Raw genomic sequence first — 26,604 nt, forward strand, 5'->3', positions numbered from 1 at the left:
GGACCCTGCGCGTCTCCTCCCCACTTGGCTTTCAGTGACATCGCCTGAGAATCAGACGTGGTGGGTGCATTTACACCATGGAAATTGGAAATGCTATAGAGCAGGAAGTTGGTTTTTTTTTTTCTCCAGATAGTTGACTGTTAAACACTTACCCATGTTATCACTGAATATAATTTATTTTGAAGCAATGCTGTTTCATACCTAATACTCTCCCTCCCATGGAAGATGCCATATTTTAATACATAATACTTGATATGCGTATAAACGTATAGTTAAGTGTGTTAGACCCATTAACCTGCCACTGTGGTCTGGCCTTTTCTCACCTCCTCCTCTCTCCCGCTCTGTGTCACTGAACAGGATTACAGGTGTCAGCGACCTGTGCAGTGTAATGAGTGCGGGACAGCATGTGGTTCAGTCATGGATTCCGGCCTGCGTGCAGGTTAGCAGAGACACGGTTTCTCTGGGTGGGAGGAAGCCTACTACTGTTAGTGCAAGCACATTGTCAACGGAGGAAGGTCTTGCAAGTTTATGAACAAAGAGTTTGGAGCAGTGAGTAGACTTCCAGGAGATGAGTTATTCTGGGGCAAAGCACTCTGTTCAAAGAAATGTCTCTTAGCTGCTGTGTTTGAACCAGAGAGAAACAATGTGCCTGCTCATAGATAACCAGAGCACAGATGTAGAGATGCTGCCTTTTAGCATCTGTCCCAACTCACTTCTGTTATCACAATGACTTTTAGGGTTAAATTCCCAAGGCCAGACTAGAATCTGAAAAAAGAGAATTCTTTAGTAAGTGAGGTATTCTAAAACATCTAAGTCATTTGACATCACTGAGATGAAGTAATGAAAAAAGATATGGAGGAATGGGGCAGCTACAGTGACTTTGGACAGGCTCAGTTACAGCACTTACAAGTAGGGTGTGTGCGCGCACACACACACACACACACACACACACAAGCTTACCATTATTTCAAGTGCTCAAAGGCTTTGCAAAGAGAAAGCCCTAAATGCTGAATCAGAATGTGGAACAACTTAAGTGTTGCTCTAATAATAGAATGTGCTTTGACTAATAGAAAAATTATCTCCACTTGTAGTGAATGGAAGATTCTAAACAGTAGGATGACTCACCTCCAATGTTAATGGCACACAAGTCAGTTGGCATTTATTGAGCATCTGCTGTGTGCCCCATACTGCACTAGACCCTCAGGACCCACACGTGACCCTGACAGTCCTACACCTAGGGTGTCAGGAAAAGAAGCACAGATGGGTGGGAGGAGAAAAGTACGAACTCGAGAATGAAGGTGAAGAAATCATTGCCTCCCTGGTTTATCACCCCCTAAGTCTTCCTGCGGACATGGTACATTTCTAACAGCAGGCCCCTCTGATTTATTTAAAAAGACCAATAATGTAAAATTGTATACTTTTATTTCTTTAACTTTTTCTGGTAAATCATGCTTTTTGAGGAACATTAAGAAGCTTTAAAGAAGTATCAAGACAGTAAGTCACACACACAAAAAAAGACAGTAAGTCACTTGTAGTCTCCCGCAGATAGTGACATTTCAGGGCATTTCCCTGGAATATTATTTCTGTATACGTGAGCATATCATTGTTTTCAAGTTGGAATCATTTACGTATGCAATTTTATGCTCTACCTTTTCCCTTAAAATTCTCATGTGCATTTCTGCATGTCATTAAATATTGCACAAAAATTTGTTTTTTAATTGTTTTTATATTTCATTAGATAGATATATTGTGATCCAGTTATCATTTTTTTCTGTTGTTAGACTTTGAGGTGGTTTCTAGTTCCTGCTGTTACAACCTATAGATGTTTTCGATTTACATATCTATGGGTATTTTTATATGAAAATCTTTTTACATTTCTGAATACATTCTTACCATATGGTCTTAGGAATAGAATTACTGAATCCAACAATTACTATAATTATAATACTTCTGATAAATGTTTCCAGGTTGCTTTCTACAAGCCTTCCCCGATTTATATTCCCACCTGCAAGGATATCAATATTCTTAAAATGTATGTTTTAATGTTAGTATAACGTATACAAGTGGGGAAGTTGAGTTCTGAAAAAAATGTCTCCTAGTGATTAGTTTTTATGGAAGTGAAATACTGTCCTTGCTGTCCCCCTGCCCAGTTCGCGGAGGCCACACGTCACTGCATGATCACTCCCTCTTCACATTCTGCTCTCCCTTTACACACCACCCTCTTCAACAGGCCATCCTGGAACCCTCTGACCTCTCCTTACCCTGTTTTATTTTTCTTCTCATGAGCACTTCTTGGTATTACATCTGTGTCATTTACTTACCCGTTGTCTCTGGCCCAGCCTGTGGGCTGCATGAGGGTCGGGAGCTTGTCTGGTCCACTGTGGACGGCACCCAGCACAGAGAGTGTGTTCAGTACACAGATGTCCAGTGGATGCCCTTGAATCCTTGCACAGTTTGGTTGCTTCCATGTTGTACGTTTTTATTCCTTCAAAGCTCGAGTATGATATGATGCCACAAGCAGCTGTCAGATATTTAGTCCATCCTTTTAGTAAGTCAGAGATGGCTGGCTCAAGCCTTCTCCGCCATAAATTATGTCAACTGCACAATTGCACAGATGAGCATAAAGTTCTTGGTTGGCGTCAGCAAAATACAGATACAAATTTCAGTTTAGTTGACCTCTCATTTTTCCTATTTGGTATTCTGAATTAAACCAGGATAGAATTTATTTCGCACTTATTTCACAGGTCAGCCACCTGTGTTTATAAGGTTTTCCAAGTCAGATTTTGGGGGACTGTTTTATTACTAAAGATTTTTCTTGGAAATTCAAGCAGTAGGTTAGTATGCACTAGTTGGGATTCGTTTAGTCTTCCTAATTTTGGGGGATGATGCCTTAAAATTGGAAGGTGACTAGGATGCACCTCAGGGCCCGGTTGTCTGTAACCAGTGCAGCTTTCACGGAAGGCAAGGCCAGAGGAGGAAGCAGAGAGAGAGGCAGCTGCCCGCAGGTACAGGCCTGCGCAGCGATGGAGGAGAGGGTTTGAGTCTACCATGCCAGCATTGGTCCACCCCGCGGCCTGCCTGTGAAGTGGCTTAGAGGACTGGATCTCCCCCCATAATCTGTTCCTGGTTGGGGAAGACTACCCTGTTCCCCCAGCCACGTCTTTCCAGCCTGTGCCCTGTCTTGTCCCTGGTCGAATGTGCAGTTTGGAGGTCTGCCTATCTGGGCGTGGTGGCTCATTCTTCCCTGTTCTGTGCTAAGAACATATTTCACTAAGTCAATGTAAGGAGCTCACGAGTCTTCCAAGGAGCCCATTAGGTTAACTTTCCGCCTGCATTTACGCAGGGGGGCCACACTTCCTGATTGTCTCTTGGTACCTTTTACTCTAAAAGCATCCTGGTTTGGATGATAAATTGTATATTTAAATATTGATGACCTCCGGAGGCCACTGTTTGAATTCCTTATGATTTTCTTAAGCTTCCGTATTCCAGTGCTTCCACGGCCTTCCATGGCCTCAGGTAATGTGTAAGTAGCGCCCTCTCTATACCTGGTCCCGCTGAGACCATTATTCCTGCAATGTAGTTCTCTGCACTTAGAGGGCATGGTTACACCCCAGAGAGGGCATGGGCTGGCGTAGGGGACACTTCCGATTTCACTGCAAACATCGATTGAGGAAGATTAGAAGCTCTGTTCCCAGGGAGCCGCACAGCTGGGGCGCTTGTGCCCTGTGGGCTCATTAGATGTATGGAGGGCAGTGGTCACGCAAGGGTTTCCCACTCCCAGGACCACATTGGCTTGCAGGAAGGGCTCCCCTGTTCTTTGGTAGAAGGAAAAGGCCAGCTAGACTCTGGGGGCGGTGTTTTCCTGCCCCAGAGTTTGTCACGTGCTGTGTTTTCTGAAGTCATGACCTTGTCAGGTGTTGACATGGATGCCCAACGGCCTGTCTAAACCGTTTTTCTTTGCCTTTTGCTCATAGTAGTTTCACATGGAGTCTGTTGCCGTGCCCAGGGACGGATACACTTTGTAAAACTTCACACAAACTCTGTGAAAGTAGCATTCCCTTAGAGAAAGAAGGACACCCTCTTAGGTGAATTGGTCTTGAGCTAAACATGCAAGTAATTTTTGGGTTTGAAAGAACAGACTTTAAGGATTTCTATAAAAGCTACAGCAAAATGTCTCAGGTACTTTTCACCCTTTGAGTCAAACAAACTTTTTTCCAGTACCAAGGACAGTTCATTTAAAGACAAGTTAGTAATTTCATATAATGTATAAACTTTAATATTGGTACCGTAAAACCTAACAAGTGATAGAAGTGAAATTTTTTATAACCACATTTCTTCATTTTTTTTTGCTGCTTCCTTCTCAGCTGGGAAACTTTTTCTTACTTATCGTTTCTTTCTCTTTCCCATCCTGATGCTCTAAGATCTTATCTTGCTGTGTGGAATGTTGGCCTCTGGTGTCTGATTTCACTGGGCGTGTCATAAAAATCAATATTCCCCTAGAGGAAGCTAAGTAGCTAAGAGGAGTCCATCTTGCTTTCTTCACAGAAATGCAGAATTTTATATTATTTTCCCATTTTCATTAAAAAAAACCTTAAATGTCCCAGGAGAACATACGAGGTCTGTCTGTAAAAAGTCCAGCCATTGTTAATATAATGAGAACTGTTGGCATGACATTGATGTAACCTGGCAACCAAGGTGAGTGGACTGAAATACGCAGGTGTGAACAATGACAACTTCACTGTAGGAGTCAGCGGGGGCGGTAGACACTATTGAGTGAGCATGTGTACTGTGTGGCTGTCATATACAAAATGACTGGGCAAGTAAAGCAACAAATTTGCATCAACTTTTGTATCAAGTTTAAACATTCCTCTGCAGAAACTGTTTGGATGATTTGGAAGGGTTTTGGGGATGATGCAATGGGTGCAATGCAAATAAAAGTGTGGTACAAATGCTTCCAAGATGATTGAGAATCTGTTGAAAGTAATCCATGTACTGCAAGCCCTGACACAAGCAGAACACCTGAGAACATGGAGCTCATCTGCAATGAAATGAACCCTACAGCCCAGATTTGGTGCCCTGTGACTCCTGGCTCTTCCCAGAACTAAAATCACCTTTGAAAGGGAAGAGATTTCAAACTGTTGATGAGATTCATGAAAATATGACAGGGCAGCTGATGGCGATTCCAACAAAGGATTTTGCAGAGTGTTTTGAACAGCGGAAGAGATGCTGGGAGAACTGTGTGAGGTCCCGAGTTGCCTACTTTGAAGGGGACTGAGGTGTCATTTGTCCTGTGTACAATGTTTCTTATATCTTGTATCTTCTTCAGTAAATGTCTCTATTGCATGGCCGATACTTTCTTGACAGAACTCATATCCATGTTTTTCCTTTTTGATTTGGTTTCTCTCCTTTGAGGACCATCCAACTAATGTGTCATCTAGCTCATGTTCCTCATTGTGAAGGGTGTAATATTGATAATGGATCAGGAGGCCGACGGTGTAGTGTCCTGCTTTCCTGTCCCATGGGGCTGTTTGTTGGAAACAGCTCTGAAGTATGTCTGAAGGAAACAAAATTAGTGTCTTGAAGAGATCTCTGCACTCCCATGTTCATTGCTGCTTTATCGACAATAGCCAAGATATGGAAGCAACTAAGTGTCAGTGAATAAACAGATAAAGAAGATACAATATATACCCAATAGAGTATTATTCAGCCATAAAAAAAGAAATTCTGCTATTTGTGACAGCATGGATGAACCTGGAGGGCATTATGCTAAGTGAAATAAGCCAAATGGAGAAAAGCAAATACTGTGTGACCTCACTTATACGTAGACTCTAAAAAAGTTGCACTCACAGAAACAGAGAGGAATGGTGGTTACCTGGGGCTGGGGTGGGAGCGGTTGGTCAAACAGTACAAACTTTTCACATACAGGATAAATTCTGGAGATCTGAAGTATAGCATGGTGACCGCAGATAACAATACCGTATCATAAACTTGAGAGTTGTTAAGAGAGAAGATCTGAAGTGTTCTCAGCATCAGAGAAGGAGGTGATGGATAAAGTGATGCATGTGGTCATGAACTTGAGTGTGGTGATTATTCCACAGTGTATACATATGTCAATTCATCACATTGCATACCTGGAATATGCACAGTTTTTTTTAGATTTTTGAGTTTTATTAAAATCTTACATGAACAAGAAATTGGAAATATAATCACATCAAAGAACCAATTGTCATGGCTTTGAAGTGTAAGCTAAACAGATTTTGTAGGGCAGATTTCAAAAAGGTGTGAAGTTATAACAATTTAAAAACACAGCCTATTTCTTGGAATGCAAAACATACAATCATAGGTTATTTTCAGTATAAGAAAACTTAAATTTGTTTGCTTTAATTTCCTGAAACTACTATGACAAAGCACTAGCTTGTATTTTTATTTACAGCATATACTCCTACTCCCATGTAACCAATCTCAAATCCAAAAAATAAAATTGTCCAAAACCAAAGTTCTGTAAAATCAGGATTTAACAGTGTTCTCAGCTTGTTTTGAAGCTAAAATGAAGCCTGAAATGATAAAAGCATTGCAATCCCCAGAATAAGGGAACTCTGCAAAACCAAAAATGTCCAACAGCATTTATGAAAAGAGGAAATGATAAAAAGAACTTGAGTATATATACAACAGTGATTTCTTCTGCCCAATCCAAATGGCAGCAAATTGCTACTCAAAAATAAAACAGAGAAGCCAATATGCTTTGAAGAATGTAGTAGATCTGGAGCCAGTCCTGTCTGGCCAATACTATTTTCAATCTGTCACTTGACTATTTCCACTGTTGCCCATAAGTATCCTGATAAAATTCCTGGCTTTCATTATTGTAACCATAGTAACCAGAATACTCACCACCTTGCTGAAATGGCTGCTGAGCGATGGGTGGGGAACCCCAGTACCCCAGTTCTGTTGGTTCTTGGTAGGATGGCACTAGGAATCAGGATGGATGTGCCCATCCGCCTTTCTCTTGCCTCCTACTTGGCCCCTATAATTACTCCAAGCTCCTTGGGAACCATGGCCTCTCTGCTACTGTGCAGGATCCCCTCTGCCACCCCAAAAGCCTCTTGGTGGTTTCAAAGGTGCCCCCTCTGTGAATAGCCAGCTCTGCCTCATGGGGGTGGTGCTCCCTACCCCGCTTGGTGGTGGTGGTGGAGCCCCTCGCCCTCCCCTTCCTCCTCCTCTTCCTCTTACTGCATCGCCATCATCAGATCTGTGGTAGGGACCCTCATAGCCTCCATGACAGTTGTGACAGCCATGACCATAGTACTCATCATAGTGACCTTGGTAGCCTCAGTAATCTGGAGAGCTGCCACGGTGGCCCCCTCCCCCCCACAACCCCGACCTCTACTCATCTTCACTTCTGGAGGCCCGCCCAGCAGCCCGGCGCTCTTTCCTTTCCTTGTGTGATGGCTTGGCTAAGGCTTTCAATTTCTTCCCCTTCATTTCTTTGCCATGCATTCCAGCCATGGCCTTAACAGCTGCTCCTCTGTCTTCAAAGTGAACAAATGCATACTCTTTCAACTTCTTCATCCTTTCAGGTTTTCCAAATTCAGAAAACGACTTTTCCAGTATTTCTTCGGTTACTGTGGCAGCCAAGTTTCTCACAAATAAAACTTGCCCGTCAGCCGTGACTTCTGGATCTGGTTCTGCCACAGGGCCAGCCCATTCCGCTGTGGCTACATTCCCCATACTTTTCCTGTCCACTCACTGGCCGGCATCTGCCTTGTGCTGCCGACTGTGAGCCTTGTGCTCAAGGAAGCAGAACCCCCGATTCTTCATTTTGTCACCGGGTTGATGACAGAGAATGATCTCTACCAAACCCTCTTTAAACCTGTGCCTTTATGAGTTCCTCTAGAATGTTTTCTTTAGTCTTATTCTTCAGAATTGTTGATCCAACAAAAAGCCTGTTGTTTGCCGTGGATATGCATACTCTGGGGTGTTTGCCAGGGTGAATTTCATAGCTGTAACTCAGTTGAACAGCTTCCTGTGCTTCCACAGAAGTTGATAAATATATAACCCCTGATCTGACCAGACCATGGATCCATCATAAGATGGAGATCCCAAACGGGACCAGCCTTTTCAAAAAGGGGCCCCAACTCATCCTCGCTGAAATCTCTTGGTATTTCACCTGTGCAGACGTCTGTCTCAGTTCTAGCTTGCATGCCAGGGTGCACACTGCCTGGCGGGAGCCACCAAACTTCATCTGTGCCATGCTCATATCCAGAGTAGAACCAGTCCTCTCAAGCAAAGGCCTTGATCTTGGCTTCATCAGGTCCCCTGTGGACTCTTGCACCTTCCTCCTTATTTCTCCCTTTGCTTCTAGGTCTTACTCACTCAACATAATAATGCACTTTTGTTCTGAACACGTGATAAGTCACTTTCCTGGAGCTGTCGTAGTGTAGAAAGATCTCCTTCTTCATTAAATTCCCTGAGAGCATCAAGATCAACATAAGCGAGCAATCCTGTCCCAAACACTTCATCATGTCTTTGGGCCCCCTTCTGTGGGAAGCCTGCCTCTATCAGTGGCGTGGCGTGTTCTGTGTGAGTTACACAGAAAGTCTCCATTAGTTCTTCCTTTTCTTTTAACCACATTACCATTCACCTGATTCGCCATTTTCTTGTGCAGGGAAGAGCAGGGGCTGCAGCCAGGTCCCCGAGAATCAGTGTGAGGTGCTTTGAAATGACTAGAAATGGTGTGAGCACCGCCCCTTCCCCAATACATACGATGTTATTCATCATCTATAATTCAGTGAGCTGGGGGAGAAAGCCCTGAGGATCACAGGTCTGGGGCCTGAGAGTAACTTCGTCAATGAGCAAGTGTGTGTGTGTGTGTGTGTGTGTGTGTGTGTGTGTGTGTGTGTATGTGTGAGAGAGAGAGAGAGACTCCTAGATTCCCCAACATAGCTACACAATACTGCTCTTTTACATCTGTGTACAAAATTGTACTTCTTGGAGGCTTTTTCTGTCACTACCCCCTCTTGGTCTTGTATCCATATTCCTTCAAATCTTTCATGTCTGGCTTACTGTTCTTGTCACCCCCGAGTCACAGTTTCCCTGGATTTCATGTCATCCCTTGTGGGAAATGCATCTCACTCTTCAGCCTCATGACGTCTGCATCCCTCCAGCCGCATCTGCCTTCCCATCTGCTCCATTTCCGCCGTTCTCACCTGGGGCCATGTTTTGGGCAGAGTCAGCACCGGAACCGCTCACTCCTGGGATCCCCAAGTTCAGGTCCCGTCCATACCTCGCTGTGCATCCTCAGTGCCTCAGCCACTCCCTCCCACCACACCTGTCCTTCACCTTTCTCAAGACCTCCAGGGCTGTTATGTCTTCATTTTCTCCTACCCAGCCCCTCGTGGACCCAAGATAACTCTTTTCTATCTTCCCTTCCTGCTTGAAAGTTCAGATCACGTGATCCATTACTTACCAATCTCTTGCCAACGCCTTCAGCAAAACCACAACACACTTCTGTCCAGGTGTCTATATTCTTATCCCCCAGATCCAGGCTGCGAAGTTCTGCCAGAGGAGAGCGGGCATATCCCGAGACTGGCGCCACCGTGTGGTCACGGTCTCCAGGTTCTGCGGGCCCTCGACACTTGCCAGCAAGCCTTCCAAGGCTCCCGGGCATGTCTAGGCCACTGCATTCCTCGCGTGGCCTCAGTTTCATTGTTCCAAGAAAATGACCACCTCGGGAGCTTAGCGCATGCTTTGCTGTCTTTCTCATTTTCTTCGTGTTAACCGTGATTGAGAAGTAGAGTAAAAATGAACCGATTTGAAATATTTCTTAATCCCAGAAATTATCACCGATCTTCCGGATGGCCTCAGATGTACACCGTGTGCGGCAGGGATGGAGAAAGGGTGTTTCTGTGAACTTCCGCACGGGGCATGCCGAGTCACTTCTCCCGTGTCAGCTGATGACACTGTTTTCCTCAATGTGCACATATCTTTAAATAATTTGGCACATTCTATATTAATCTTTTCAACAAAGCTACGATTTCCTGAGTGGGAAGTATCATATTAAGATATATTCTTGCAATATGCAAATCAGAGCTCGGAGCTGAGGAGGAAAAGACCTTCTACAAGAGAATCAAGTTGCCTTGACCACTTCATGAAGGCACACCTGGGCTGATACTAGCCTTTTATATATATATGTATATTATGTCTTCTAACCTTTTAAAATAGCCTCTATATGGTGGTGTGATTCAAGAGGTACATGGAAGGATGAGAAGAAGTGGTGTCAGGGCCTGGGGGAAGGGCTTTCTTTCTCGATGTAATTTTCCTGCAAGGCATGTTGCTAATTAAGATCCAAGTTCAAATGGAGGCTGTCCCTTGGAAGAGGAAGCTGGAGCTTGCAGTCCAGGTTACTCAATCAGTGCAAAGATGCAAGTTCTGCGGCCTCTGAGTCCCGTGCAGGGGCGGCATGAGCTCTGGGACACTGAGCTCTCATTGCGGCATCCTGGCTTCGCTCTTCGATGGCCAGTTCCTTGGGTCTTGTGAAGACTGAACCTGAAGCCCTAGTCTTGTTGGAGCTTTGCTCTTCGCCACTTACCAGATGTAAATATAATCCCTCAAAAGCATATTTTTGGTTTTATAACATATGGAGGGATTCCCTTCTGTGTTCTTATTCTTTGACTGTCTTTGAGTCTTCGAAGAAGGCATTTCCAAACGTGAAAAACTATCTGAGGGAAGAAGACAGCCCAAGGCAATTGGTGCTGCACTAATAAACCCTGTTTCCTCGTTTCTGAGTGTGGCTTTCCCGCGGCCTCGTCTTGGTGCCACCTGCTTTCCCTACAGCCTTTGCTGATGGTCTGGTCCCTGAGGTCCCTGAATTCAGTCTGCATTAGAACCACGTGGACAGTGTGCTAAGTGTGGAAAGCAAGGCCCCCTTCCAGTGACTGCCCTTCTGAAGGCAGGGATGGGACCCAGGGACCCCCATGTCACAGGGACTCCACAGGTGGCTCTGCTGCAGGTGGGTCAGGGTGGTCCCAGACAATCTCTGAGAAACTCCCGGAGCAGACGCCTGGAGACCTGGCTTTGTGGTTTTATATTTTGGGGGGTTAGTGTCTTAATTGCTTTGGAATTTGTTTTGTTAATTTGTGAAGTGGAGTGAATTAGGTTACTTCATCAACATAGTTTGGTAGATAAGCTCTGATAGTTTGTTCCAAAGAAATGACGGGGGTGCTACTGATGCTCCTAGACTTAAGGTGGGGTTATGCCCGAATCAACTGCTGCACTTCATAGCTTTGCCTCGCCTGCCTTGAATGTGCTCAGAACATAATGTCCCGCAAAGCACTGCAACGCAGTGCACTGGGGACAATCGCTTCTTGACCCCCGGGGTCATGTGCCTGACTGGGACCTGCAGCTGGCTGTCACTGCCCAGTGTCACAAGAGAGGATTGTGCTGCTGTAGCTACTTGGAAGAAACCCAAATCCAAAGTGCATATTCTACCGAGTTTATGTCACTTGCACACCATCATAAAGTTGAAAAACCATAAGTGGAAGCATTGTAAGTCAGGGGCCGTCTGTATATGACAAAGAAATGAGAGGACATAATTCATATCAGTATTTTTACTTTATTTTAGGCTTTTGGCCACAGGTTTAGCAGGTTCCAGTGGATAATAATTGAAGTAATTAGAACAGAAAATATCCCTACATACTCTGATGGAGATGAAATTCCTGTCACACGGGATGGCACACTCTTTTAAAAGCCTCTCTTTGTACCTTTCTGCTCGTGCACACCACACACCAAAATGTGCCGACCAACGCGGAGCTGAGACACACCCAGGAGATGTTGTCCGCATGGGCATACAATCGCCTCGCACCGTTTGTTGAAAAGAAAATTATTTTTCCATTCAATTACCTCGAAGCCTTTGCCAAAAGCCAGACCAAATGTTTGTGTCTATTTCTGGATTCTGTGTTTTCTTGATCTATTTGTCTGTCGTTAGGGTTGGTACTATGCCGCCTTGATTACTGTAGGTAATCTGTACTGTCTCGTAGTGCTGATATCAAGTAAAGTAAACCCGTAACTTCATTTTCCCTCCAAATCAATTGGTTATTTCAGTCTTTTGTATATTTTCACATACTTTTTAAAAAATATTTTATTTATTTATCTTTAGAGGGGAAAGGAAGGAGAGAGGGAGAGAAACATCAATGTATGGTTGCCTTTCATGGGTCCCCTGCTGGGAACTGTCCTGCAGGGAACCAGCCTGCAACCCCAGTATGTGCCCTGACTGGGAATCGAACCGCGATTGTCTGGTTCACAGGCCCGCGCTCAATTCACATACATTTTAGAATCAGTTCAATGTCTCTAAAAAAGGCTGCTAGGATTGTGACTAGGTTTGCTTGGCATCTATGGATCAGTCAGAAAGAACAGACATATAAACAAGACCCTGCAATTTACTCCCCTGTTGTGTCAACTTTTGGTTTTAAAGGATTGCTCATAATTTAAGGAAGAGAATTCCTGGTTAGCAAATGTATCCTCTGATAGAAAATAGATAATGAGTTTAAATTTCCACTAATACATCTCATGTGGCATTTATCCTGCTTACTATTTCATGGTAATAACATTAAATAACTTTCTTAAAGCAACTTAGTAATTTTTGAAATTAAGTAAAATGTAAAAAATTAAAATGGTCATGTTTTGTGTTAACCTAAAGGTCAAATACCTCCATGTTTGTTTAAAATAATTAAAAAGATCAACTATAAAGGACACATGGACAAAACCAAGGTGGGGTGGAATCAGGGGAGGGAGGTAGAGATGGCTGGGGTGGGGAGGAAAGGAAAAAAATAATCGAAAGGATGATGTTTAGGCATGATTTTATCTCTTAAGAGCAGTGGTAAATATTTAACAACCAAGTTTGCAGGAAAAAAGCCCTGATTTGTAACATTTGCCAATTTCTGTGGTGTAAATACTCCCACTGCAGTGGAGTTCAAGTTCCCAAGGTGATGTCTCAGAACAGAGAGCTGGGAAGAGATGCGTACTATTCGCCCTTAGATAGAATTTCATCAGACAGACCTCATAGATGCAGGTAACTTCAAGAGCATAGATGATAATAACATGGTAAAATAATTAGGAAGAGATGAGGTTGCAGTGTTTATTACCTTTGCTTTTAAAGTAATTTATTTAGTTGTAAGTTCATTTGATCTGATTTTTAGTAATGGCTGTGCTCACAGAATTCCTGAAAATTTCACAATCACCAAGCAGATGTGAACTGGCCCCAGCACATGCCTATGGGCCAAGAGTAAAGAATAGAGCATGTCTAATGTCAAACAAACTAGTGATTAATGAGTTAATTCTCAAATAAAACAAAAAAAAATGAGTTCTGTTAGGTTTTGTAACTTTAAATTCTTGATACAACAAGTTTAAACTCAAAGGGTTGGGTAAACATTGTATTACCATTTTACAAACTAAAGGATCATCAACTGTGTGTGTGTGTGTGTGTGTGTGTGTGTGTGTGGGGGGTAGGTCAGGGAAGATCAGTTGGAACTTTTCCTTAACTAGGTGATATGGGCGTGGTAACAAATAGACCCAAGCATGTAATCGCTCATCACAAAAGTTTCTTTCTTTTTTTAAAATTGAATTTATTAGGGAGATATCGGTTAATAAAATTATATAGGTTTCAGGGGTACAATTTTACAGTACATCATCTGTATATTGTATTGTGTGTTTACCACCCAAAGTCAAGTCTCCTTCTATCACCACTTATACCCCCTCTATCCTCTTCTGCCTCCTTCTAGTCCCCTTTGTCTCTGGTAATCACCATACTATTGCCTATGAAAAGTTTATTTCTCACTCATATAGTAATGGTGGTTTAGGCCAGTTCCAGGTAATGATGATTACTCCCCCCCCCCCCCAGGTGTCTGCTCCACTTAGACATTCAGGGACCAGGGTAAAGATAGCCCTGTAATCTTATCTGAGATCACACAGGAAGGAGACTGAGCAGGATTAGCTTCCCTTCCATTGGCTACACCTCAGTCACATGAGCACATCTAGCTGCAAGGGAGGCTGGAAATGTAGTTTGTAGGTGCTTTGGGAAAAGGAGCAAAACAGATTTGGGGGAACAGGTAGTAGATCCTGTTACATCGCTCCTTCATACTTTTTTTCAGCTGACTTGATGCAGCATGATTTGGGGAATGTTGGCCTAGAGATGAGGAAACTTGAATTTAGTTAGTTTTATCATTATTGTGCTCTTGGACAAACTCAATCCTCTCTCTGGTCCCCAATTTCCCTGTCTAAAATTCAAGGCTTGGACTAGGTCCTTCCCCATTATTGACTCTCTGCCGATTCCCTTTGTCTTCCCTACTCATCATTCCTTGCTCTCTCTTATTTCCTTCCTGGTCTTCTGCGGATGGTTTTTGTTTACCTTTTGGTCTTGATATGAACCCTCTTCTGCCAGGGAAAACAGGTTTTTCCTATGACTTGGCAACTCCGTCCACCTGCCTGGCTTGGGACCAAAGGGCATGGCGTGCTTCTGACTCAGGGGTTCTTAGGAGCTGAGCGCAGCTGCTCTGTCTGGGGAGAGATGTGCGTGATGCAGCTCGGGGCTTTGTCGGGAAGCCGCTCTCATTTTTCCTCACTCAGGAAAATGCCAACTTTGATAAGCAGATGCAAGCATTTTGTTCCAGTAAACAGTGACTGGTTAGGAATTGCTGTGTGTTGTGACAGAATGTGGCCCCCCAGAGTCAGACTGCCTGGGTTCAGATCCTGACTCTGCCCTTCCGAGTTATGTAATGGAGGCCAAATGACTTAACCTCTCTGAGCCTCAGGTCCCCCTTTGTAAAATGCTTAATATAAAGTAAAAATATAAAATAAATATATAATTAAAAATATTTTTATATAAAAAAAACCTCAGGGTGTTTTTGGAGAATTAAGTAAGCTAATCACATTTAAAGCACACAGAATATTGCCTGCAGTATGATAAACACTGTAAAAAGCATTGTCTTTGCTGTTGTTATTATTAATATAATTACTATTGCACAGAGCGCTTGAGGAAATGGCACTCTAATGGGCCCTGTAAATGGGAAATGAAAGGGTTAAGATCCTAGTAGTTAAAATGGGCAGCTGGTTCAACAGATGTGCAGTGTCCCCTATTCACCAAGCACACACGGCTGTCCCAGCTCTGCCCTGGGCCATCTTCCCCTTTCCGGACTGCCTCTGCCTCCCCTCCCTCCTTCGGTCTTCTTTCTTCACTGGGGAGTAAAGACAGGGAGACTTCCCGGGATACTGCGGTGCCAAACCGAGTCCTGCAGACCATTTAGTCAGATCGGCACCTTTCAGCAGGTCTGCCCTCTTCCCCCTTCGAGGATCTTGGCAAACATTGCTAATCAATGTGGGAGTTTTCCCTGCTGAACCTCAGGCCTTCAAAGAAAGGCGTTATTGTCAAAACACTTAACATCTGCTATTGTTCGAGGGATCAGAGCCGACACTGGCCAGAGGCCTGGAGGTCCCCTGCCGCTCCAGGCATCAAGCCCTAGTTGCCTAGTTTGTGGGGAGATCAAGGGGTTCAGAGAGGAAAAGCCAGGGTGTCCAGGGCAGGGAGTGTAGGGGGTGGGGAGGGAGGGTTAAAGGAGGAACCCTGGGGGTGCCCGGGGCAGTACGGAAGAACAGAAGCATTTTACTGTGTTAATCATTGGTGTGGCGGCCTTTTTAAAAGACTGACAACCTTGCACAGCATCATTTTCAACACTGCCACTGCCACTGGCCACACTGAGCTTGAGATGAGCCTCAGCTGACAATCAAATGTTAAAAGACGTGGTTCAGAGAAGAGGGTCACTACTGTTCTAGAAAGTTATGGAGAAGGATTGGGGGGGATGTTCTGGCAGAAGGGAAAAGGGCATTTCAAGCGAGGAAACAGGATGAACAGACGGGCCAGTGTGAGCCTGATGAGGGAGGCAGCCCCCTCCTCCCAGCCTCCCTGGAGGATGCTGTGCCAGGTTGCCATGGTGATGACAGACTCCTTTGGGCAGACAGCCTTGGGAAGCCACCAGAACAGAAAAGATGGGCAGTTCCCTGGTTCTCATTTCTACGCTGCCTGTGAAATGGCAATAAATGCCAGTCTGTTTTCTTCCAGAAAACGTGGTTTCTCTTGGAGCCTTACTTCATAAATTCTAAAGAGAAAATAATTCGCCAAAAATAAATGTGATTATATTATTAGAAAAAGTACTATTTTACTGTTTTTCTCTTTTTTGGAGTACGTGTATTCAAAAGTAAAATCATAAAACTTTCAAAATTAGCCTGAATGCAACCTAACTGCTTAAGAAAAATCATTTCTCCAAATTTATCAAGTAAAAAAATCCTATAGTGGTTTGGCGAGAGTAGAATGAAGTTTGGACTGGGAGGGAGAAGACTTGAGTTCCATTCTTGGTTCTGCCTCTTTCTATGTATAACTAGAGACATTTTACCTCCTGCCTCCCAATTTCCTCCTTACACAGCGAGATTGCATGATCCTGTCGTACAAAATTTGGCCAAAAAAAAAATCTGTAACTTGAACTATTATAATTTTTTTGCTTATCCTCTAATTTGTTCAAAATTTTAAAATTGAAGTCGTAATCATGGTCGATATTTATTTTTATATCCTGCCATTATTTACATTTTTTTATATTGCTTTGGAGAGTTTAGCGGTTGCGATATGCCACGTCCTGTAATTGGCCTAACTGCTTCTCTTATGTCACACATTGTTTTCTCCAAATTCACCACTTTTGAGATTCGACTTTGACCCGGTCACTTTTCCCATGTTAAATTAAAGCGACATGATGCCGTCTCTTTGCTTACTGCCTCAGAGGTTTCCCAGGGGCTTTGACCAATTACGTCATAGATGGGCGATGTTCGTTAAGAAGAGTGTTTCATCGAACTCTTGCTGATGTTCTAAAGAGTAATACTTATTTATTTGCTTATTTATTTTTGTTACTGCAATAGGGAAAGAGGACACCTTGTTCAGTTTGCTTGTTTAACTACAGGCGGGCTTGAATATTTCCCTATGGTTGCTCAGGTTTGAGAGCTTTTATTTTGTGAATTGTCTTTTTTAGATCTTTATATCTAGGCCCAGTGTTTTTCTGACTGTTTCAGATAAGAAAGGTGTTAACACTCTGTGGCAAATACTGGTTTGTTTCCTACTTTACATCTTTTTGAACTGCTATTTCTACTTTAGTCTGGACCTATGTTAGCACCACTACTTAAATAGTGCTTGCTGCTTTGTGATTCTTGCAGAACGTTCTTATCCTGCCCCTTTTATGTGAAAATCATTGTTGTTCAGTGAGTGACCCCTACCCTATATCCCAGAAGTCCTGTTGAAGTTTTGATTGTAAAGAAGTAAAACCCGAACATTAATTTTGGAGGTTCAGACATTTGTTAGTCCTTTATCAAGGAGATAGCCTTGGTAATTGTTTGTGGATGAGTTCTTGAAGTGCTTCCCTCATTCGGTCTCAACTACAAAGCGCTTTGTAAGCTGCAGGATGTTTTAGTATGCAAGTGATATATTATAGTTAGTGTTCATTTAGTTTTAGACTGCACGTGCCAGAATCTCCCACTCAGTGATTTGTAACATGGTAACGGAAAACGGGAGTGGCTTAATTTGCACAGCTTTCCTTAGGAGGGGGCTTTCCAGAGCCCCCCTGGATGTTGCCATTCTTTCTTGAATATTACATTGGTATTGAAATGATGCCCGGTTTGACATTCTATCCTTATCAGCCAACAGCATTATCTTGTGTTCAGTGACATTGCCTTTGGCACTAACATTTTAATCAAAGAGATATATTTAATTGTAGCTATATATTTTGACAGAAGATAGTAGCTCAAGATGTACTATAGTGCAGGCATCCCCAGCCCCTTCCTCCCCACCCATGGGTGCCGCTCACATTACCACCCGAGTTCTGCGCCCGGTCTCTCCCTCCAATCCTGGGCTGTGGAAAAATTGCCCTCCATGCCGCCAGCCCCTGGTGCCAAAAAGCTTGGGGACCGCTGCCATAGTGCTTATATTAGTAAGGTTAGGAAAAGTACTGGCAGAAATATTATATTGGTTGATACAGAATCAGTAGTAATGACAATAATAACACTAATTCTAGCTGACATTGGGTGTCTTATAGTTGTCACTTATTTTTTGGAGTTGATTTAGTCCTTAAAAATCACTCCGTGAATTCGACGCCGTCACCATTTCCACTTTGAAGATGAGGAAACGGAGGCGTTCAAAGGTTAAGCAAGTCACTTCTCCTTTTCTCCCCTTGGTCCTTTACTACGATGCGGAAATGGAAGTGCTGGTCATCGCCGTGTAGAGGGCGTTTCTGGTGCCAAAGAACTGAAGAGCTTGAAGCGATGTCTTCCTATCAGTTAGTTTATGGTCTGGTCTGGTCGTCTTTAAGGTGGAAAGAAATCAGATCTCAGAAAGCTCTTTCAGTTTCTTCTGAGGTATGAAAACAATAATGCCCAATATGGAGAAGTGCATAAAGTGAGAATTCCTGTATTTTCCTTTCTCCCTATGGATTTTGTTCCCCAAGAAAGCTCCACTAGTGTTTTGAAGTGTCTTTTGGCAGAGCTTCTCTTTCCTTATTTAAGTAGCATTTCTAAATTTCCAAGGAAGCTGGAGGGCAGAATAGAGTAGAAGGCAGAGCTTATGACTTGGTGAGCGAGTTCTTCTGAGTTGCCAGTGTTGGCTCCAAAGAAGCTCCTGCTCCAAGGAAGCGCTGGGGACAAGGGGACGGTGGGGTCGCTCCTGTGACCACAGAGACTGTCATTGGGGTCAGCTCGGTCCACAGAATGTCTGATATTTTTCAGATAAGCCAGTGACTTCAAGTGATTTTTCCCTGCAGGTATGAAAATAAGGTGCTACAAATGTAAAGAAAACCTTTGTTCAATTATGTATTACCTTGTAATTTATGTGCACCAAGTAAATGAGACACATTGGAAACATCTGGCCAGAGATTTTTACTTTCTGTGGGTTGTGCAGGGTCCCCCCCACTAGGGTTGTTACTGAATGAATGAATAAATTCTGTTTAAGATCAACATGCTTTTTATGTGGTCACCTGCTGAGATAGGAGATGGACAAACCCTGTCAAACTAAACATTGGAGAATAACTAGGAATGCTAGAGTGCGTTCATAAAGGAGCTGATAAAAGAGACACACATTCCATGCCTTTTTTTCACTTGAGACATATTTTCTACAGCTATACTAACCTTGGAATGTTGTGTTTGATACTCTTTGGTCACCCTTCCTGAAAATGCACGCACCTTCTCTACATGATCAAGAAGAAACGGCGGTCAGCATCTCAGAGATAAGAGCACCGTAGGTGTGGTCCTAGAAGGCTAGGCGTTCAAAGTGCTCCTCGGCTGCATCTTCCGGTGCTGTCCCCAAGGGACCAGCTCAGACATTGCAGACATGAACTTCTTTGTCTCAGCTTCAGGATGACACAGGGCGAATAAATCAACACTGTGATGCCCCGCAGACCTTTGCTTTGCCATTTTCCATGTGGTGTGTTTAAGGAGACTCTTGGTTTGGGAGGATTGGGAGCCCCCGGTAGACTCCACGTGATGCTTGAAGGGCCTTTTGGGGGCTGCCTCTCTCCCATCAGCACCCTGGAGCTGTTAACTCGACTGACCCAATGTGGGCAACGATTCAGAAAGAGCTTCTTAGCATTTCTGCCCTGGGAGACCTCAGCAAATGACCATAGTGCTGCTGAGCCACCTTACTAAGCTCTTCTCAGTGAAGGTTAGAGAGAGCCTTGGTAAGGCTAATGATAATAATAATAATATGTAATGAGTCTTGCACTTGAAATGAGCTTAAGCATAATTAGCTATGGCACATCTCTGGTGTTAGCTATATATTGCTCATTACTAGAATATTAGGAAAACTGTGAGATTTAGTTGGAATAATAATCACGACCTAATGTTTATTGATCACTATCACATATTGATCAGTTAAGTGTTAGGTCAATTCTGAGAGCTGAGTTCTATTATATTTAATTAGTCTCATTTTATTGCATACACAATGGGGAGGCACAGTAACCCCAGTTAGTGACCGGCAAAATTAGGATAAAATCTACAGAGCTGGGATTTAGAGTCCAATCACTTAACAAGACAATTTTTATTGCTTTTTCGTTCTTTTGTCACTGAGAGCAAAAAACTAAGGGGAAGGAAGAGGAAGTGGGAAGAGCAGGGTGACAGATTGCTGGTATGTATCTTTCAAACACCTGTGAAGATTATCTGAAAATATGTTAGAGGAAGCATGCAAAGTGGGAGATGGAAGTCTCTGCAGCCAGGCCCTGGGGCAGGGGAAGAAGCTACCTTTTTGTGTTCTGTTCCAGCTCCTACCTACTGTTGGAAGCAGGTTACCCCAGGCTGCAGACACTAAGATTCAGAGCTTTCCACCTGCATCCAATTGATGCCTTGGGAAGGCGGGGCATGGTCAGGACGTCCTGTGTGGAGTGCGCATGCTCAGAACTCCCCAGCTGCAGCCTCATATGGCTTTACAGCCCAACACTCTTGGGCTCCTTGCACCCTGTCCCCTCAAATCAGAGCAGCTCTGCTTTTTCTGTTTCATATTTTTGGGTTCTGAATAAGATAGCTTATGGACAAAAGATTCAGCAGTTCAAAATCTGTTGAAAATTGCTGTTCTGTAACTTCTTTCTAGATGTCTGTGTTTGGGGAATCTACTTCTGTGCAACAAGTTGTTCCAAAATTTAGTTGCTTAAAACTGCTGTTTTGTTTTGCTCAGAGTTTTTTTTTTTTACTGTGAATTCAGCAAGGACTCTGCTGAAGAATTTGTCTCTGATCCAACAGGTGTCAGGTGGAGGGTTGGAGCTCAGGAGTCACTGCTGAGAAGGCTTCTTCCCTCCTCAGGTTGGTGCCTCGGTGATCCTGGGTTTATTTCCGCTGCACCCCCGACCCTGAGGTCTCACACTCAGGGAATTTCCATGTGGCATAGGCTTCACAAAGTGGTTTCTGCATAGTTTCACTCCGGACACTTCCAAGAGGCAGAGAGCAGTAGCTACCTGGCCAGGTAAATCTTTCCCAGAACTGACACTAGGTCACCTGTACCAAGCTCTCTTGGTCAAGCAGCCAGGAGCCCACCCACATTCACTGTGCAGAGAAAAGAGCATACCTGCTGATGGGAAAGAGGCTAGGTTGCCCTGCAGAACAGGATGTGGGATGGGAGCTGCTGTTGTGCCACCTTGGAGATACAGTCTGCCACCTCTCACTTCTGCAGTGTCTGCGGCTGCAACATCTACGCACTCCTGGATGCTGGTGTTTGGTTCTTCCCACCCGCTGCCCTCCATTTCCTTGAGTTCTCATTTCCCTGCTGGCAGAAGACTTCCTCTCCTCCCCTAGCCACTGCTTGCAACCTGCTCCTCACATGGGCAGGTTAATAGCTTCCAGAATGGTTTTTGTTTTTCCCTTCTCACCTCTGTATTCTGTCTGGTTGCAGTCTGCTTTCCCAAGAGTCTTGCTTTTTCAGTGAACAGGTGCCGTTTGTAAAGCATCACCTGTTAAATCAGGCTTCTCTTCCTCCACAGGGTGTTTTGATCAATCACGGTTTTATTCACGCCGTCTCTGTGTCTTTATTTCCTCCTTGTTGAACGTATGGATTTACTGATTTGCCTTCACACATGGAAAGCTAGTATTTCCCAAACAGGCAAATGGGCAGCAGGGAAACGCTACTTCTTTTATAGTTTTGACACGATTCTTCCCTATTATGAGGCTTTTACAATAAAAGTCACATCGATTCTCAGTAATTGCTTGATTCTCTGTAACTGCTTTTGGTAATGTGTTTGAATTTTCTAAAAGGTCTAAAGAAAAGGCCTTAAGTAATGGTTGTACAAGCAAATAGGAAAAGCTATTAAATTTATGTTCTCTTGTCCATACACTTTAAAAACCCCATCTATACATATTTTGCTTAGCTCACAAAATGTATATATGAGCTTCTGATCAATTTTATGGAGTTGAATGTAATGGTTTGAGTAGCTGATATATTCCTCTATCACTCCCTATTTCCCTCTCAGTCTTCGGATCAAACAGAGACTTCTGGTCAACCAGTGTCATCAAGGTTACAGAGTAGACAGAGCTCCAGCCTGCACACGCCTGTGAGCTTTTATCTCCAGCAACATCTTGACTCTCTCCTGCCCATCTAACCAAACGGGGATTCTGTTAATTGTCTTCAGGGGTGCTTTTTTGTGTTCCTGCTTCCAGACCTTATTGAATTTGATGATATACTTGGGACAACATTCCTGCCATATGCGACAGGCTCACCTCTGGATTCAAACTTGGATTTATTTCTTCAGCAATTTGTGTTTCCTGCTAATAACACATTGACTTACAATCTGTCCAGTTTTTGAGAAGGGGTCCTGTGTGGATTCTCTGTCGAATCCTGCAGAGCCAGTTTCCTCTGGTCTTGAGCGCCCCTCCCCCATATCCTTTGTCTTCTAGCCTTTGACATAAGCCAGTGATTGTGGCCTTCATACCCCATCTGGCCATGACTGTTTTGTCTGAGCTGTGGCAGAGGCTGGGTTGGTAAGGCAGCCAGTGAGCTTGGAGGAAGGCGGCAATAAGAGAAAAGCAGGGAACTAGAAGAGGTTTGGGATTAGAAGGAGAGAGAGACAGTCGGAGGACTAGGAGCTGATCTCAGTCTGCATTCAATGATTCATATTCTCCCTACTCTCCACTCCCCCCTTCCCACCTCTCCCAGCCCTCACTGATTTTCCATGACAATAAAATAAATGAGAACCACAATCGGGGAAGCAGATTTTTCTGACTTTGTTTTATATGACTTTCTTCCATTTGGTTGCAATTTCTGTATAGCCTTGGGCTTGGGGGGTCTATTTTAAAGAAATGCCATTACCCTAGAAAACGCTCATATAGCCTTGTTTATCCTCAATATAAGAAAATGAAATAACAGTGGATTCTCACCCTCACAGAGAAGTACTTTAGAAGACTTGCTTGCCTATTGAAAACATGAGGAAACAACTAGAAATGGAGTCATAGAAATTGCTGTTTCAGAGTATATGGAGCTAACGTCAGCAGGAATAAAATTGAGGGGCCCGGTCTGAAATGATGATTTCGTATAGCCTCCAGGCACGCACACAAATACACAGGTGTTGGGTAGCTCTGCCCTGGCTCTCACAGGGCTGCCTGCAAGTGAGGGCTGGATGTCCCAGGCTAAAAAATGCAGCGTGAACAAGGATTTAAGGTTATTTCAGTACTCGTGGAAACTGCTGATCTCATGCGGGCACACATACCTGATCTAGTCGAAATCAGGCCATGCTACTATATTTAAGACAGGGACCAGTTTATGCTCTGTTAATTTGCTAGAGGTGTGGAAAGAGATGATTATACTTTTGCTATAGGGAAAAGTTTGGAAAGTCTCTTAAAGTCATTATTTAACTTTTTAAAATATATCATTCCAGAGACACTAAAAAAACCTTGTAAATTGTTGTTGAAGGGAGAAGTGACTTAGATGCACATAATATATTTTTTGGAGGGGTCCTAGACAGGAAATTTCTTTGCTGCAGGATTCTTCCTGCCATCAGTGGAAGCTCAGAGCTGCTACCATAGAATTTAGGAACCGCTAAGTTCTCTCATGATTTGCTTCATTTTTCTGCTCCTTTTTCATTTGTAGCTTCATGTTTAACTTATGCTTGTGTTTCCTTTTTGTTACATGCTTATTTCCCTCTCTGCTATTTCACTTCCCGATCTACCTGTTGACCAGGTACTCGGGGCGGGGAACATATCTCTGGTGACCAGCTGCCTGCAACAAGCCTCGTCAGTCCCTCTGACATGTCCAACACTGTCTGGAAGGAGACTTGGCTGGGGGTGCTGAGCACAGAGTGCGGCGAACAGAGGATGTGCGTGGAGCTGCCCACCTGAGACTTGTATACTTTTGTTAACCAGTGTCACCGCTGATAAATTCAATAGAAAGGGGGGAAACCTTGTCTGAAGAATGTTTGTGAAGCAGCCCAATGGCTGGGAAGTTGGATTTTAAAGACTTTTCTAGTGTATTTCCACCCAGGACCTTTGTGATTCCATGATGCCCCATCCTAGCTGTTAGTCATTCAGGTGAAGCCTCATTGCCCTGGTTAATGGAGGGCAACCAGGTATCGGACATCTGTCTGGGATTTTCCCTTTAGCATTGTTGTGTCTGATTCCTGGAGGTGAGGACAGGGGTGGGAAGGAAGCCTCCAGCTGTCCTTTCTTCCCTTTGGCCTCTTAGATCTGTTTGTGAGTCTTTATCTTGTCTCAGTCGGTAACTGGGCCTCTAACCAGGAAACTCAGAAGCTCTGCTGTGGGCATGGGGGAGGGGAGCTGCAGGGACTTGCTAAAATGCAGGTGTTTAGGTGCTGCCCTTAGAGATTCTGATTCAGCAGGTTGGAGTGGGACTCAGGAACCGGCATCTTTAAGTGCACATTTACTGCAAGTGTGCATTAAGGAGTAGAGGGTTTACCAGCTCCATGGCGGGGCACGGTGTCAAGGGACCTGGCTTGGGTGCTGGAGCACCCATGTCCTCACTGGATTCTGAGCCTGGCATGGTGAGATGAGGTTAGGAGATAGCAGGGTTTGATCTGGTCTCCCTGATAGTCAAATACTGCGATAACAGAAATGAACTTAGCCTAGTAGTTTCCCTATGATCTAAATTTAGCTGTTACCAGAAAATAGATAAGGTGAATTTCCCCGAGGTAAATGTACTAGAACCCAAGCCAAATGGAGAGGAGGTTTGAGAGTGCTTTCTATCACTGTCTTGGGGTGTGTGTGTTGTGTTGTGTGTGTGTGTGGTGCACACACATCTTCTATCCTCTTCGAAGGATGCCAGTCATGTTGGGTCAGAGCCCATACCAATGAATGTGACCTCATTTTCTCTAATTGCACTGGCAAAGTCCCCATTTCTAATTAAGATCACATGCTGAGGTGCTGGGGATTTGGACTTCAGTGTTTCTTTTTAGGGGAACAACATTCAACCAGTAACAGGGGCCCTTAAAGGTGATGTTCTGTACTGTGATGCCGGCTCTGGCTGGGGCTGGGTCATACTCAGGAAGAAAAGCCTGACTAAGGTTTGGTCAAGTCAAGTTCATAGGCATTTTGTCCATGTTGGCCAGTGGGGACAATTCACTTCAGGTAAATATTCATGAGACAAAGAATGGGAATTTGGAGAGACTGTGTCTGGTCTGGTCAGAGGTAAATAAGGGGGTGATTGGTGACCGTTAGATTTAAGTCACATGTGAAGGTGGCTCTTTGAGGTCAGTCGTTTCCTGGAACACCAAGGGGCAGAGAGTTTCTCAGCCGTCACTGTTTTCCAGGACCGCAGGGCTCAGGCAAAAGTCAGCATTGTCAAGCTTTTTAAAAATCAGTGAGAATTATGAGTTTTTTCCTTGAAAAATGTATGTATATGTATATGCATATGTATATGTAGTCTGTCTGGCAAAAGTCCATACATGGCTAATATAATGAGAATGGTTTACCATGGCAGCCAAGGAAGAGTGGACTGGAATGTACATGCATGAACAATGATGACATCACTATACTAGTCAGTGGGGCGGTACACATGATTGAGTGAGCATGTGTACTGTGTGGCTGTCGCATTCAAAATGACTGAGTGAATAGAGAAATGAATCTGCATCAAATTTTGTGTTAAGCTTGAACATTGCTCTGCAGAAATTATTCAGATGAATCGGGAGGCTTTGGGGGACGATGCAATGAGTGCAGTGCAAATAAAGGTGTGGCCCCAAAGCTTCAAAGATGGTTGAGAGTCTGTTGAAAGTGACCCATGTTCTGGAAGGCCTGCAACAAGTAGAACCCCTGAGAATGTTGAATGTGTACTGGCTGCAATCAACTAAGACCAGCAACTGACAGTGTGAGAACTACAAGCTGATCTGGAGATTCCAAACTACTGTGTCTGAGATTTCGAAGCAGGCTCTTGGCATGAAATGTGTTGTGGCAAAATTCATTCTGTGGCTCCTGCTACCAGAGCAGAAGGAACATCGTGCTGCAGGTGGGAGAACTGTGTGAGGTCCCAAGGTGCCTACTTTGAAGGGACTGAAGTGTCATTGCCCTATGTACAATGTTTCTTGTATCTTCTTCAAAAAGTCATTTTTAAAAATATTACATGGTTGGATAATTTCTGGACAGACCATTTCTCACACACACACACACACACACACACGGACAGAGAGGGAGAGAAACAGATTTTCATACAATGTCAGTGGATTTTTAGACCTTTTGTAAGTTCTCTGAGTTCTAGTGGTTCATGAGTTCCAGGTTAATGCAAAACAAAACAGAACCAGAAACAAAGAAAGGCAAGGAGTAGGGAAAGTCCCGGAGTGTCCAGGGGGTGGGTGGCAGGCAGCCCTTTTGGGAGTATGTGGAAGGTGTAGGAAGTACTGTGGTAGGTGTGGCTGGGAAAATCGTGTTGGGGCCAGAGTCTCCAGGGTCTCACAGCAGAATTCCATTTGGTCAGCAGGAGCCTTGGATGTTTCTGAGCAGATGAATAACATTTCCAAGGCTGTGCTTTGGGAAGATTTTATTTTGACAGTGGTAGGTGGGATTTATTGAAATATGGGAAAGATGGACTATGGGAGACACATTAGGAAGGTATTA

The 26,604-nt window shown here is 43.9% G+C and overlaps 1 protein-coding gene and 1 pseudogene across 1 annotated transcript in view; one reads left to right on the plus strand and one right to left on the minus strand.

The window, feature by feature from the left end:
• The window catches only part of DNER (delta/notch like EGF repeat containing), a 254,654-nt gene that overhangs the window by 50,857 nt on the left and 177,193 nt on the right, over positions 1-26,604 (plus strand). The window lies entirely within an intron of this gene.
• Positions 6,809-8,650, minus strand: LOC119041973 (heterogeneous nuclear ribonucleoprotein R-like; annotated as a pseudogene).

The sequence above is a fragment of the Artibeus jamaicensis genome, unplaced genomic scaffold, assembly GCF_021234435.1.
Source record: "Artibeus jamaicensis isolate MK-2021 breed Jamaican fruit bat unplaced genomic scaffold, CSHL_Jam_final contig_1015, whole genome shotgun sequence".
NCBI classification, from domain to species: Eukaryota; Metazoa; Chordata; class Mammalia; order Chiroptera; family Phyllostomidae; genus Artibeus; species Artibeus jamaicensis.